The sequence below is a fragment of the Mustela lutreola genome, chromosome X (genome assembly GCF_030435805.1).
Source record: "Mustela lutreola isolate mMusLut2 chromosome X, mMusLut2.pri, whole genome shotgun sequence".
NCBI lineage: Eukaryota > Metazoa > Chordata > Mammalia > Carnivora > Mustelidae > Mustela > Mustela lutreola.
In genome coordinates, this window is record NC_081308.1 from 87,171,022 (window position 1) to 87,180,499 (window position 9,478).

The 9,478-nt window shown below is 37.9% G+C and overlaps 1 long non-coding RNA gene across 1 annotated transcript; it reads left to right on the top strand.

Moving 5' to 3' along the window:
* Nucleotides 1-1,011: 1,011 nt before the first annotated feature.
* LOC131821278 (uncharacterized) lies at nt 1,012-4,651 on the top strand. Its single transcript, XR_009349868.1, has 3 exons — nt 1,012-1,090; nt 1,553-1,690; nt 4,487-4,651. It is a non-coding gene; the product is annotated as an uncharacterized LOC131821278 (long non-coding RNA).
* Nucleotides 4,652-9,478: the final 4,827 nt, after the last annotated feature.

Sequence of the window (9,478 nt, forward strand, 5' to 3'; positions counted from 1 at the left end):
AAAATTAAGTCAGGATTAAAGAGTGGGATGGAATACTGTAATGTATACATATCTTTTAAAAGATATATGTATTTTTCCAAAATTTAGAAAGGGGTCAATTCAGGTGTCTGCATATCACTTTGGCAACTGGCCAGTAGAATGAAAGAATAAACTATGAGTAAAGAGTGAGCAACATGAGTGCTCTTAGAATTATCTGTTCCAGCATCTTCAGGTCCTAGGCTGATCTCCAAGGCTTATAATTTAATTGTAATGGAAAACTGTCAGAAATTCAGTTAGAAACACAAAACCAAACCTAGGCTCTGTCTTAAACATATGGTTTTGACCCTTTACCACAGAGCTTTTATGATTAGCCCTTTAAAACAATTCTTTGTTTCCATATTTGTAAAATAAGAGTTTAACAGCTTATACATGTCTACTTCATATTGTATAGACTTAAAGAAAAAAAAATCAGAATGAAATTCTGGAATTCTGCAACCCTGTTGATTCTTCATTTCTAAGGCCACGTGAACAGCATGAGGTAAAACAAACAAAAACTGACGATCCTTTTCCTATCTAAAAGGTTGTTTAATGTTTTATTTCCTGGGGGAATGAGGTTAATAGTTTGGGACAGTACCTTACCTATGGGGAAGGAACAGGACTTAAGAGAATTAATTTCAAGCCCTTCTGGGACTTCAAGCCTAGGAAGAAGGATATGAGTCTGAAGCCTCCACATGAGGAATCTCTGGTTCTTATCTCCATCATTGATGGTGCTTCCCTGTTTGCCTTTCCTGCTGTCTTGGTTCCCATGGTACCCTGGGCAAAAAACCCACATTGCTAAGGGAGACTGGCCACCCTTTGTTTTTAGGTTTTGGACTCTTTCACTTGGCGTCATTGGCAGGGGTGTGCTTCAGGTAGGTCTCATCATTTTCATGGTTCCACCCAGTCCCTTCCTGCTTGATCTCCCCTCCTGCCCTGTCCGTCATGGTATGCTCCAGGACTATATTGAAGGGGCGAAAGGGCTTCAATAGCAGATGCAGCTTCAGGGCAGCGGGTCAAGGACTGGCAGGAGGTGAAGGACCAGGGTCCGGGTCCAAGAGGGGTCTCTTGCTGCGTGAGTCTGGATTCCACTCTCTTCATAGTCAAAGCGGGTCTGGGTGAAGTTAAGGAGGAAGGGGGAAATTCCTGGATTAATTAAAGACAGCCAGAGTTGAAGAAGTTTCCTCTCTTAACTACACCATTACTGGGCAGTGTTCTCTCACAAGTCATTGTCCATCTCTGGGCCTTAATTTCCTCTTCTGCTTGCCCTACCCCTAACTTCTTTAATTTAAGGAAAAGCAGTCACACTATTTTCAAGTTTGCCTTCTCCCAGGGTTGTTTGAGAACATTAGCTATTGCAGTAAGAGGCTCTTGAGGCCCTCGAGGCCCTTGTTCCTGACCTCCTTAACTGGGAGCAGTAGGTTCTGTCATCAAGGCACACAATGGCAGCTGAAGTCCTCTCCTCCCGCTCATCCCTGGGTCAGAGCCAGATATTATACTATAAAAAGCTTACCTTTTATTGTCTCCCTAATTCCAGATAACATCAAGATGCCCAAAATTGAGGAAAACATGTTCCAAAATGATCCCAGTGAGGCAGAGAGTAGGGCTCATAAGCCTAAAACACCAGGGCAGAGCCAGGAAAACAAGAGCTTCTGTTTAGATGACCACTCTGCTGGTAGGTCTAGAATTCTATCAACACATCCTGGGGTAGTGCTTAATAATAGTTACATTGAAGGAATAGACTGCCTGTGGCTTAAGGGTCTTTAAGGAGCATGAAAATCTCCTGCAACCTTGCATTTTTTCCTTTCTCATTCTTCGACTACTCCTCTTTTGGATTATTATTTGTGTTGTCTTTTTTTCCCCTTTCAATATTTACATAGAGGACCAAGGACCCTTACTGGCAAGTAAAATTAAAAGACATTTTGGCTATAAAGCAGCCAACAAAGCATCATAACTTGTGCTTGCCAAGACTTGGAGTGTTTGAGTGAGTTCAAACATTGGAAATAGATTGCATATTTATTTATTTATTTATTATTTATTTATAAAATCAAGAATAATTAACATGCAGTGTTATATTAATTTATATTAGGTGAACGTATTAGTTTATATTATATTAGGTGTATATGTTAATTATATTAGATGTAGAACACAGTGATTCAAAAATTTTATTACTCCGTGCATGATCATTGCACTCTTATTCCCCTTCACCTATTTCACTCATCCCCCATACATGCCCACTCTCTGACAACCACCAGTTTTTTCTGTATATTTAAGAGATTTTTTAAAAATTTAAGTCCAGTATGGTTAACATCTAGTGTTATATTAGTTCCAGATGTACAATGTACTGATCCACCAATTCTATACATTAGTCAGTGCTCATTATTGTAAGCATACTGTTAGTCTTTCTCACCTATTTCACCCATCCCCCCATCCATCTCCTTTCTGGTAAACATCAGTTTGTTCTCTATAGTTAAGAGTTTGTTTCAAAGAAAAAAGAGTCTGTTTCATGGTTTCTCTCTTTTTTACTTTGTTCTTGTTTGGTTCCTTAAATTTATATATAAGTGAAATCATATGATATTTGTCTTTCCCTAACTAATTTCACTTAGCATTATACCCTCTAGATCCATTCATGTTGTTGCAAATGGAAAGATTTCATTTTTTTATGACTAATATTCCATTGTGAATATATACCACATCTTTGTCCATTCCTTTATGGATGGACACTTGCATTGCTTCCATAATTTGACTATTGTAAATAAGGCTGCAATAAACTTAGGGATGCATATATCTTTTTGAATTAATGCTTTAATATTCTTTGGGTGAATATAACGTAGTGGAACTACTGGGTAATATGGAAATTCTATTTTTAATTTTTTTGATTATTTATTTATTTTTTCAATTGTGGTAAAATTCACATAACATAATATTTATCATTGCAACCATTTTCTCCAGATTTTTTAAGGTATAATGAGCACATAAAATTACATATATTTAAAGTGTACAATTTGATGATTTAATATACATATGCATTATAAAATGATGACTGCAATAAAATTAATGAACACATCACCTCACAACCACCTGAATTTTTTTGGTAATATTTTATTTATTTATTTGAGAGAGAGACAGTGAGAGAGATCAAGAGCGAGAAGAAGTTCAGAGGGAGAAGCTGACTCCTGTGGATCTGGGATCCCGATGTGAGACTTAGTCCCTGGACCCCAGGATCATGACCTGAGCTGAAGGCAGTCGTCCAACCAACTCAGCCACCCAGGCACCCATCTGAATTTTTTTTGATAAGCAAGCTTAAGATCTGTTCCCTTAGCAAGTTTCAAATAGAGCTATTCTATGACCCAACAATTGCACTACTGGGTATTTACTCTAAAGGTAAAAATGTAGTGATCCGAAGGGTCATGTGCACCCGAATGTTTATAGCAGCAATGTCCACAATAGCAAAACTATGGAATGAACCTAGATGTCCATCAACAGATGAATGAATACAGAAGAGGTGGCATATATAAATACTATGTGGCCATCAGAAGAAATTAAATCTTGCCATTTGCAACGACATGGATGGAACTAGAGGGTATTATGCTGAGCGAAATAAGTCAATTAGAGAAAGACAATTATCATATGATCTCCCTCATATGAGGAATTTGAGAGGCAACATGGGGGTTTGTGGCATAGAGAAGGAAAAAATGAAAGAAGATGGGTTCAGAGGGAGACAAACTATAAGAGACTCAATCTCACAAAACAAACTGAGGGTTGCTGGGGGTAGAGGGGTAGGGAGAGGGTGGTTGGGTTACAGACATTGGGGAGGGTTATGTGCTATGGCGAGTGCTGTGAAGTGTATAAACTCCTGGGGCTAAAAATATATTATATCTTAATAAAAAATTAAAAATTAAAAAAATTTAAATGGAAACAGGGACTAAATAGATATTTTTCCAAATGATCATGGAAATGCAAATCAAATCCACAATGAAAAGTTATTATGTCATAGTTAGAATTGCTAATATAAAAAATAAAAAAAGACTATATAAACAAGCATTGTCAAGGTTGTGGGGAAAATGGAACCCTTGTACAATGGTAGAAACATAAATTGATACAGCCTCTTTTTTTTTTTTTTTTAAAGAATGAAAGTAAAACTACCATGTGATGCAGCAATCCCACTTTGGGGCATATATCCAAAGGGAATGAAAACAGGATCTCAGAGATATCTGCACCCCATGTTCATTACAGTAGCCAAGACAATGAAACAACTTAAGTGTTGCATGGGTGAAGAAAATGTGGGTCATGGACATGAAAAGTCCAGCATAAAGAATATACTCAATGATATTGTAATAACAGGGTATAGTGACAGATGGTGATTACACTAGTTGAGTAATACTGAGTAGTGTGTATAATTGTCAAATTAATGTGTTGTACACATGAAACTAATATAATATTGTATATCCATTATACTTTAATGATAAAGCAAATGTGAATATTATTTGGTCATGAAAAAGAAGGAGATTCTGCTATTTGTGTCAACATGGATGAAACTGGAGGACATTATATTAAGTGAAAAAAGCCAGAAGGAGAAAGACAAATACTGTGTGCTATCATCTACACATGGACTTTTAAAAAATGAAGAAGTGAATTCACAGAAACAAATAGTGGATGATGGTTACCAGTGGCTGGGAGGTGAGGCAAATGGGGAGATAGTGGTCAAAGGGTAAGAACCTTCAGTTACAAGATGAATAGGTTATGAGGATCTAATGTACAGCATGGCGACTGTAGTTATAATACTGTATAGTGCCCTTGAAACTTGCTAAGGGAACAGATCTATTTTTAATTTTTTGAGGAAGCTCCATATTGTCTTTCATAGTTGCTGCTCCACTGTGCACAGTTTGCATTCCCACCAACAGTACACGAGTGTTCTTTTTTGTCTACATCCTTGCCAACACTTGCTATTTCTTGTGTTTTTTATTTTAGTCATTCTCATAGGTGTGAAGTGATACTCATTGTAGTTTTGATCTGCATTTCCCTGATAATAAGTGATGTTGAGTATTTTTTCATGTGTTTGTTGGCCATATGGATGTCTTCTTTAGAGAAATGTCTATTCATATCATCTTCCCATTATTTAATTGGATTATTCCTTTTGGGGGGTGTTGAGTTGTAAAAGTTCTTTATATATCTTGGATACTAATCCTTATTAGGTATATCATTTGCAAATATTTTCTCCAATTAGATGAGTTATTTTTTTATTGATGATTTCCTTCACTGTACTAAAGCTTTTTATTTTGGTACAGTCCCAAGAGTTTAAATTTGTGTTTGTTTGCCTAGCCAAAGGAGACATATCAAAAAAAAGTTTCTATGCCGGATGTCAAAGAGATTACTACCTATGATTTCGTTAGGAACTTTAGGACTCACTTTTAGATCTTCTATTTATTTTGAGTTTATTTTTGTGTGTGATGTAAGAAAGTGGTCCAGTATAATTCTTTTGCATGTGGCTGTCCAGTTTTCACAGCAACATTTGTTGAAGAGATGGTCTTTTCCGATTGCATATTCTTGCATTCATGTCATAGATTAATTGACCATAAAAGTATAGATTTATTTCTGGGCTTTCTATTCTGTCCCATTGATTTGTGTGTTTATATTTGTTCCAGGACCATACTGCTTGGAGGACTATAGTTTTTTAGTATATCTTGAAACCTGGGATTGTGGTACCTCCACATTTGTTCTTGTTTTATAAGACTGCTTTAGCAATTGGGGGTATTTTATGGTTCCATACACATTTTAGGATTATTTGATCTAGTACTATGAAAAAATTTAATGGTATTTTGATAGACGTTGAACGTTTGTGTAGCTTGCTTTGGAAATACAAACATGTTAAAAGTATTTTTTCTTCCAACCCATGAACATGATGTGACTTTCCATGTGTTTCTGTCATCTTCAATTTCTTTCTTCAATGTTGTATAGTTTTCAAAGTAGAGGTCTTTAAGTTCCTCTTTTAAGTTTATTCTTACCATTTTATTCTTTTGGTGCAATTATAAATGGGATTGTTTTCTAATTTATTTCTGCTACTCCATTAGTAGGTATGGAAATGCAACAGATTTCTGTATATTGATTTTGTATCCTGAAATGTTACTAAGGTTCTAGTAATTTTTTGATGGAGTCTTTAGAGTTTTATAAATGTAGTATTGTGCTATCTGCAGATAGTGAAAGTTTTACTTTTTCCTAAGCAATTTGGATGCCTTTTATTTCTTTTTGTTGTCGTATTGCTGTGGCTAGGACTTCCAATACCATGTTGATTAAAGTAGTGAGAATGGACATCCATGTCTTGTCCCTGATCTTAGGGGGAAATTTCTGAGTTTTTCACAATTGAGTATGATGTGGTCCTTTATTGTGTTAAGATACGTTCTCACCGAAACTACGTTTTTGAGAGTTTAATCATGTGTGGATGTCATGTATTCTCAAATGCTTTTTCTGCATCCATTAGAAGGTGACATGATGTTTTAAATTTAAAATTAGTTAAGGGAAGCAAGATGTAAGAAGAATAGGACACCTCGTTTCATCTGCTTCCCTGAATTTAGCTAGATAACCATCAATTCATTCTGAACACCTATGAAGTCAAGCTGAGATGCAAGAAAAGAGTTTCTGAAATTCCACAAATAGAAAAGCGGCCACTTTTTGCAAGGTGGGAGGTGTGTAGAAGGGACTCTAAGAGGCAGTATATCAGAAGATAAACAGCAGGGGGAGGAGCCTCCATAAGACAGCTACCCAAAAGTGATATCGCCCAAGAGCACAAAGTCAGAACTTTTAGAAGTCTGCTCCAGTAAGAGACAGCCCTGCCTAAAAGGTGCTCAGGTGGTGAACCAGGGCACAATCCTAGGCGGGACAGTGTGGCCTTAGGATCCCTGGGGTCATAGAAAGAAGGGGGGTGGTGCCTGAGCTGAAAGAGTTCCCAAGCACTGGAGTGGGGAAACTGGCTGTGGTCAGCAAGCCCAGGAGTGGGCTCTCAGCTCAGTTTGCCATAAACCTCAAACCTCGGACTATGGGGTGACCGCTCTTCATGCAAGGACCCTGCAAAGGGCAAAAATGTGGCAACCCTTCACATTGCCCCAGGAGGAGCAGTGGGGGTGCACACATGATCTGGCAACTGCTCTCCATGCAGAAGCCCTGCAAGAAGCAGGCCTACAGTGACCCTCCCCGCTCCGCAGAGAGGGTTGGCACCAGTGCACACACTCTAAGAGTCTGCAGAGTTTGTGCACATGAAAGTGAAGGCTGCTTTTCCCTGAGGGTTTACTGAAAAGAGGGGGCCATGATCTCTCAGTTCCAGGGCTGGAGATTGGGGCGTGGGCAATTTTATTTTCATCCTCTGAAGTGGCAGGGAACAAAAGCCACATAGAACAACCTGAAGCAGCTTACATTGAGCCTGGCCTCCTGGCAAGGTGTGATGCAATTCCACCCAGCAAAAGACACCTGAAGATCAACACAGCAGGCCCATCCCCCAGAAGACCAGCTGGAATGTCAGGGGAATACCAAGTTTACCAAGCACATGGAACTGCAAAATTCCAGTGCTAGGGGAAAATAGTATATAGAATTCAAGTATTTTTTTCACTATGATTTGTTTATCTTTCAGTTTTAAATGTCCTTTTCTTTTTTTTCCTTTTCAACTAGTTTCTTGTTTTATTAACTCTTTGTTCTCAAGTCTATTTTTAATTCCATTTTTACATTTACTTTATAGATATAGTCTTCATTTTGGCTTCCTTTCACTGTATTCAATTTTATTTTTGTATATATAAGTTTTGCTTTCTTTATACTTGTGGGATTTATTGTCTTCTAACAAACAAGCAAAAATACACCCAGGACCAAGTGGATCACCCTGTTTTGTCCACCTGGGAGACTGTATTCTCTCCTCCCTGCTTTTTCTTCTTCTTCTTCTCTTTTTTGGTTTCTGACCTTTTCAGATTCTTCTAGTGTGTATTTTGCTTAGGTCGTGGTTGATATTTTTTATTTTATTCCCTCATTCATCCATTCTTCTCTGGGAAAAATCACTAGAAGGAGGAATTCACAACAAAGGGGAAAAAAAAAAACATATGCAATACCCTCTACCACAGATCTAATCGATATGGACATAAGTAAAAGGTCAGAGTTGGAATTCAGGATGATGACTATAAAACTACTAGCTAGGCTGAACAAAAGGATAAAAGACACTATAGAATGTCCTAGCAAAGAAAGAAAAACTAATCAGGCTGAAATTAGGAATGCTTTAACTGAGATAGTCTAACATGGATGCCCTAACAGCTAGGGTAAATGAGGCAGAAGAGTCAGTGACATGGAGGACAATATGATGGAACGAAAGAAAGCTGAAGAAGAGAAAGCAAAACAACTAATGGGCCATGAGGGGAGGCTTCGAGAAATCACTGATACCATAAAGCAAAACAATATTAGAATTATTGGGGTCCTAGAGGAAGAAGAAAGAGAGAGCGGGACAGAAGGTATATTTGAGCAAATCACAGCTGAGAACTTCCCTAATCTGGGAAAGGAAATAGGCCCTCAAGTCCTGGAGGTAGAGAGAACCCCCCCACCAAAATCAGTAAAAATAGATCAACACCTCAATAGTGAAGCTTGCAAATTTCAGAGATAACAAGAAGCTTGCAAATTTCAGAGATAACAAGAAAATACTGAAAGCAGCTCAAGACAAGAACTCCTTAATGTACAATGGTAGAAACATGAGACTGGCAGCGGACTTATCCACAGACCTGGCAGGCCAGAAAGGGCTGGTGTGATATATTCAGGGTAACAAATGAGAAAAACATGCAGCCAAGAATACATGATCCAGCAAGGATGTCAATCAAAATGGAAGGAAAGATAAAGAGCTTCCAGGACAAACAGAAACTAAAGGATCTTGTGACCACTAAATAAGCCCTGGAAGAGATAGTAAAGGGAACTCTTTGAGTGGAAGGAAAGAACAAAAGTAAACATGAGTCCAGGGCTGGATGGCTTCTGAGAGGAATTCTACCATTTAAAGAACTAATACCCATTCTTCTGAAGCTGTTTCAAAAAAATAGAAGTGGAAAGAAAAGTTCCAAACTCTTTCTATGAGGCCATCATTACCATGATCTCAAAACCAGGCAAAGACCCAATCAAAAAGGAGAATTACAGACCAATATCCCTGGTGAACATGGGTGCCAAAATTCTCACCAAGATACTAGCCCATAAGATCCAAGAGAACATTAAAAGGATTGTTCACCATGATCAAGTGGGATTTATTCCTGGGCTGCAAGGGTTGTTCAACATTCCCAAATAAATCAATGTGATAGATCACGTTAATACAATAAATAACAAGACCCATGTGATCCTCTCACCTGATGCAGAAAAAACATTTGATAACATATGGCATCCTTTCTTGATTAAAACTCTGCACAGTGTAAGGATAGAGGGAACATAGTTCAATATCGTGAAAGCCATCTGAGAAAAG